The sequence below is a fragment of the Pteropus alecto genome, unplaced genomic scaffold (genome assembly GCF_000325575.1).
Source record: "Pteropus alecto unplaced genomic scaffold, ASM32557v1 scaffold86, whole genome shotgun sequence".
NCBI lineage: Eukaryota > Metazoa > Chordata > Mammalia > Chiroptera > Pteropodidae > Pteropus > Pteropus alecto.
Genome location: NW_006442109.1, coordinates 1,535,440 through 1,541,996, shown reverse-complemented (window position 1 = coordinate 1,541,996; position 6,557 = coordinate 1,535,440). Strand labels below are relative to the sequence as shown.

At 42.4% G+C, this 6,557-nt stretch overlaps 1 pseudogene; it reads right to left on the bottom strand.

Moving 5' to 3' along the window:
* Positions 1 to 589: 589 nt before the first annotated feature.
* On the bottom strand, positions 590 to 1,966 carry LOC102888522 (annotated as a pseudogene).
* Positions 1,967 to 6,557: the final 4,591 nt, after the last annotated feature.

Sequence of the window (6,557 nt, the reverse complement as noted above, 5' to 3'; positions counted from 1 at the left end):
ACGCCGTGTTAGTTTTTCTTTTTATTACTAGCCACTGCCAAACTTTCTAATTTATGCAGATTACTTAACCATTTCGTGCCTCGATTTCCTCATCTGTCAAATGGGGTTCATAATAGTAACTTATGAGGAATTAATCAATTGATCCCATTTATAGTTCTTAGAATAATACTTGACATACAATAAACTCAAAGTAAACATTAGCCAGTATTCTCCTATGGAAGTATTGCTACATGTCTACATGTAAAAGGACAGTCTTCACTACCTGTTGGTCAGAATCCATTAAAATGGACATATTCCTGTCTAAAGGAGTTTACACTGAAGTATAAAAAAGACCAATGAAGAAAGTAAATTAGTTGGGCCTATTAAACAACGGTGCTCAAGGACTATCATTTAAAAAGTGTTCATATCTTGAAAGTATTTTTATTAGAATGATGGTGAAAAATAATTTCAATTTCATTAAAAGAGGAGAATTTAACATCGCCTATAGAATCATATATGAAATATAATTTCTTTTTTCTTTTTTTTTTTGATGTAATAGACTTTTTTTTTTCAAAATGTACAATTGGTAAGACCTGTTGTTCATGCATCTTCAACCAGCAGCTGGGGCATCTCTACCCTTGGTGTTTCTGGTGTAAATTACTTGAGCTCTATGCTTTGAAACTAGTTTAGTAAACCCTTTACTAAGGAGCTCCTGAGGGGCTGCCCTGGCCAGGGAACCTCAGTCTCTCAGAGACAACAGCTGGGGTTATAAGCTTATAGTTGGGAACTAAAACAGAGTTTGTCATCTGTCTCTTTGTCAAACAAGACGAGGTTATTAAGCTTGTCCCAAAACTTTGCCTTTGGACCACTTCTTCTTTTTGGCCTTGCCCCCAGATTTGTTCACCGGGTCTTTTGTCTTTCTTGGCCGACTTTCCGGCCTCTTTCTTCTTCTCTTCATCCTTGGGCGCATAACGAAGTTCTGAGAGCAGTTGCTACCACCACAGCCTCGCTAAGATGTTGGACAAAAGGTGAGATATCATTTCTTAATCAAAATTTCTAAAAGTTGGAAAACATTAAAAAGTTCTCACCCACCAAAAACTTGCCCACTCCTCAGACCGTGATACTTTGTAATGATCCCTCTCCAGTTCGAGAATCATTATGAATATACATTACTGTGTGTAAAAGATGATAAAGTATGTTATTTGTAATAGTCCATGAACATGAAATGAGAACATAAGTTTGTAAATCTCTTAAGATGAGGCAGAGAAGGGATTTGTTGGTTTTCTAAAGCTGAAGGCAGTGCCCAGAGAAAACTTTATGAAGGCCACTAAAGAAAGAGAAGGTGGTGAGAAATGGGGAGGAGCAGGAACTGACAGCCAAGTGAGCTTTTCTACAAATTAGGGACAAAAACCCCAGTTTGCAGCAGCTCCTGGCAGTGGAGTTTTCAAGGAATGTCAGAGCTTTCTTGCCTCAGGTAGAGAACACCTTCCTTCAAGACGTGGAGTAGGCTAAGCACTTATTATCCCCACCCTTTTACACTCTTCTTCAGCCTTTCTATCCAAAGGGAGGAAGGAGGGGAGCAAAACTACAAAGCTGCTTTTCTTAGCCAGAAATCTCTGCTTTTGTCTCGGTTCACTGCTAACTTGGGCAAAACTGTTAATTAAGGAAGCTCGTTTCATGGATTTTAATTCTGTAGTAAACTCAATGCACTTTCAAAGGAGATATGTGGATTTTCCTGCTCTCTAATAAGAGAGTTTATGTTTGAATGACAGGGGGCTTGAAGTATAAATTTGGTATGAGAAGGTGGTGAGGTTTCCTCTACATTTCCTTACAATCCTTTACAGACCAATTTACACTACAATATCTCATCAGACATAGCAAGGAAAAAGCTTTTTTTTTTTTTTCTCCTGTGTGGAAACATTACCCTGTTCATAGGATTGTGGTTTGATAGCTCTTGACTTAGTTTTGATGGACTTTCCAGGGTCATCCACACTCTCTTGATTAGATAACATCTTGGAGATAAGGAGTCTGGGAGGAAGAAAGGTAGATTTTCCTGCAGGTAGCTCACCAGGTATTACGTGAATCAAGCAGGTAATGGTGATTGCAGTAGCAGTAGGTCCTAAGCAGCTTCAGACAAATGTAAAACAATACAAATGCTCAATGGCTGTGTATATTGAGTAGTAAATTTTTAAATTTAAACATTAACCTAATATTAGAGAAAATTTCTTTCTTTTAATGGGCTATGAATATATACATTTGGATATTTTATATTAGGCAGATGATGAATGCTAGCGTAATTTTCCTTAGGATAGGATGTTGTCGGTTTGGAGTCAGATTAGTTAATTTGCATTTTGATCCTTCAGCATGTGGTTTTCTTGGAAAGGCTTAAGATGGAATTTAAAACAACATGTATATGTTGTTTTCCTTGTGGTTGAATTTAATTTCACACATGGGTTAATTATTATGCATTGACCATTCAGTAAGTGGGATTTAAATCCTGAGTGTTTACGGGATTTCCAAATTATACTTCTAATAAAGTTACAGCCTTTTCTGTAATTGATCTGTAATTGGTAAGCAACCACTGGAGCCTTTTCAGCGATGTGAATTATGTGTTCGGATGCCAGCTAAGCAGAGCTGATGTATGACCCAAACCTTAATTTTCCTCCCAGTGATTATTTCCCTCTATATTTATCTATATATTGAGTGTGAGGGTGACAGTGCAACTAGACTTTGGGGAAGTCTGCATTTTGATTTTTTTAAAAAGTGCTTTGAGATGAAACTTAGAGGACACCAAATAAAGAGACTTCTCAAAGATTTCCCTTCCCCTTCATTCCCTCTTTTGTTCCTTCTATTTCCCATCAACTATGATGCCAAGCATCACTGAGATACTGCCCTCACTGCTCTGGCCCTCTGCCTTTGTTTGTCCAGGTGGCCCAGGAAACCCGATCTGGCTCAGGTCACTTGGCAATATAGTGAGGACAGAGGCTTCCTGTTACCTGTGACTGAGTGCCTGCCAGCACAGTCAGGTGACCACTCTGATTTTGTTCATTACTTTCCTTCTGGGTAGAAATTATATGTCCATGATGACATCCAGTCTTAACTCTATGAGCCCTTTTGGGTCTCTGTAGGACAAGTTTCTGCTTTTTACCCACTTCCTTCCTTCCTTCCTTCCTTCCTTCCTTCCTTCCTTCCTTCCTTACTTCCTTCCTTCCTTCCTTCCTTCTTTCTTTCCTTCCTTTCTAAATACAAACAGAAAGCAAATTATTATGATTGCTAAACAGAGGGATAGAATCAAAGAATTTGCTCATTTTAAATTTGCTTCTTTGCTACCAGCTTATAGCCTAGTGAAGGACACAAATCTAGGAATATCTTGCTTTAGAACAGTAGGCTTAGTCTGTTTATTTCATCTGCTTCTCATAAGTAGGGAAAAATATTGCATAGAAGTGTCAGGGGGTCTCAGGTTCTACTGGGAAGCTTTTCCCAAGGATCTCCCATCATAATACCCACTTGGACCCACACTCTTCCTGAAGCTGTTCCAAGAGCAGTACACAAAGCTTTGCCAGCGATTTGGCTAGCTGTCTAATCTTACTATTTATGGCTTGTCCTGGGTCTCATCAGCATGCTCATGGGCACTGTCACTGAAGCAAGGCAGGGGCTAAGGATTCTCTTTATTAGAGCAGTGCAACTTTCCACAGGTCTTTTCCAGAACTTCTTCAGGTATCCTGTGGAAAGCAGGTCCCCTGGCGCTGGACTCACAGGCAGCCAGATGCTCCCTCAGTTCTTCGTCCCTTCCAGACGTTTCCTGCTATAACTGGCACGATGCCCTCTCCAGGGTTTTACTCTTAGACACCAGACATCTCCAAGCAGAAAGCAGTAATTGTTATGGCATTGTTTGCAGCTACAATGTGTAGGCTCTGTGTAACCAAGTTCTTGGGGGGTGGAGGGGCGGTGGGGGGGACCTCCAGCTTCCTTCCTGTTGCTCCTGGAGGGAAGCAGGGCAGGTAGGCTGCTGTCAAGGAGAGCTGGACACGCCCCACTGTGTCCGGTGCTACATGCAGGGTATCTGATATGAATGAGGCACAACACTTACCACTCTTACTGAATTCAAAATCTAGCACAGATGGTGGAAAGGCAAGGAGTGGGGCAGCTCGGATTTCTAGAATGACACTGATAGCTACAATTTACCAAATATTTCAACGGCTTCCTGCTGCCTTTAGGATAAAATCCAAACTCATTCCTGTGGTGTCTTAGTTCGGGTTTCCTCAGATGAGGCTTCCAGTTTAAGTGATTTATTTGAGAGTTAATCCTAGAAAACACAGGTGGCAAGTGGGAAATAGTTCGGGGAACATAAAAAAGCTAATAAATGGAGTGTTATCTAGCTTGTTCCACCACGAGTGAGTAGAACTTGATCCTTCTTTGGATTTCTTGGAAACATACCTCAGAGATATCCCACCAGAGGGACTAGGGAGCCGGATTATCTATACCCCATCCTGTCTGTCACTGGTTGAGAACTGCTTTGGGGAAGGCAGGAGGTGGATGTCACCTCCCTGGCCCTTCTGGCTGGCCACACTCTTGAGGTCAGAGCAGGTTGTAGCAGCGAGAGAAACTCTGAGACAGAATGATGAGTGCTGGCAGCCTGGGAGACTGGGCAGGACATCAGCAACATCTGCTAAACATGCTCTTATGGGAACATGGTTCTATAGTGTAGTGGTTAGCATGTCTGCTTTACACGCAGAAGGTCCTGGGTTCACATCCCAGTGAAGCCACGGTCGATTTACATGCAGAAGGTCCTGGGTTCACATCCCAGTGAAACCACGGTCCATGGTCAGCCATGCCACCCTGAACAAGCCCAATGTCTGATCTCGGAAGCTAAGCAGGATTGGGCCTGGTTAGTACTTGGATGGGAGACCACCTAGGAAGACCAGTTGCTGTAGGGATAAATAATAATAAATAATAAAAAAAAGAAAAAAAAACATGCTCTAACATATTCCCACACAGGCAGGCATCTGGTGACTTTTCCAGCCTTAACTCAGGAAGACGGAGCATAGGAGGGGTATTCCTGTTCGGGGAGATAATATTTCCAACAGGGTGAGTTAGGCATTGTTACGTAAAGAAGCTAAGTGGTAAGCAGGAGGGCCTCATAGCCCTAGCTGTAGGTCATTCCATAGGAACAGTTTAGTTAATAACAGATCTCTGGTATGATACTAAGAGCTGCCATTTTTGAGTACCCAGTATGCCCATGTACTGAGCATGCATATTTTCAGTTAATCTTCACAACATCTTTGTAAAGTAGAATGCATTATTCTCTTTTTGCAGGTAAGGAAATCAGGCTTAAAGAAATTCTGTAACTGGTCCACATGCTTGTTAGTGGTAGAGACAAGGCATAAGCCTCCTTATCTAACTCCAGCCTTTTTTTTTTTTTCACTTGTTATTATATCTCTCAAATGTCAAGTGTTTTCATCTAAAGCAATCTCCCCACCTTTTATGTGTCGCTACCTTGTTGAAGAGACTACAAAATCAGTTGTCTGATGGATCTGATAGTTTCCTTCTTGTGTCATTGAACTTGTTCCTCCAGCCCCTGGATTTTCTGTAAACTGGGAGTTAGGTCTAAAGGCTTGTTAGGTGCAGGTTGAATCATTCAGAGACCCTGATTCTAAGCTGGTCCTGCATATGACACACTGCATCCATGGGGAAGCTGCATGCTAAGACTGATCATTGGGTTCAGGATGGTGATAGTGGATTTCCCCGTCGCAAAGCTGCTTTTTTCCCCCTGTGACCAGTAAGTAATCAGTCCATGGGGTGGTATTTTCAATGCCTGTGCTCTTACCCATAATATAATAGAACTATCTTAACCCCAAAGTTTCAAGTAAGATATGGCTGTGCCAAATCTGACCGCCACCAAGGTGCTGAGCCTGAACTAACAGAGGAATCTAGACTTCAGCCTTTGCTTAAAAAGAAATGGAGAAGAGGCAGGATGTACCCCCTTCATATTTCCCTAGACCTGGCCATAGTGCAGGCTTTATGACCTTATCTTTTCAAGATACGCTTAAGCCCTACAGGCTGCAGAGGTTGAGCACCGAGGAGCTCAGGACAGGAGATGTTAGCACAGAGCTGAGGACACCGGGAGGACTCCCATCTTCCTTCCGAGGTCAGCCAAGTGCTAGGGGTGGCCTCTCCTTTCCTGCACTTGCATAGATTCACTTCATATGAGTCTGAGTCCCTATTTGTCTTTGATGCCAGCTGCCCACAGGGTCCTAAACAAGTAAAGAATCTGCCAGCTTCCACTTCTAAATATGTCAAATGGTTCGAATATGCAATCAGATCTGGTTTGGGCCTAGAATAGACCCCAAAGCACCAAGTGATTTGATGACATTTCCACACACTCTATTCTCATTAATAGTCTGCCTGGCCTGGTGAGCTGTCCTACAATATCCAGATGTGTCCTGGGGGCTGGAACTCTACAGGGGGAGCCCAGGGCCGAATCGCTGCCACTGCCTCCCTGGGGACCCAGAGGCAGACTCCCGTGACAGTGCCTGTCATTTTTGCTGGACCATCACTACTTTTCGTTAACAATCTGG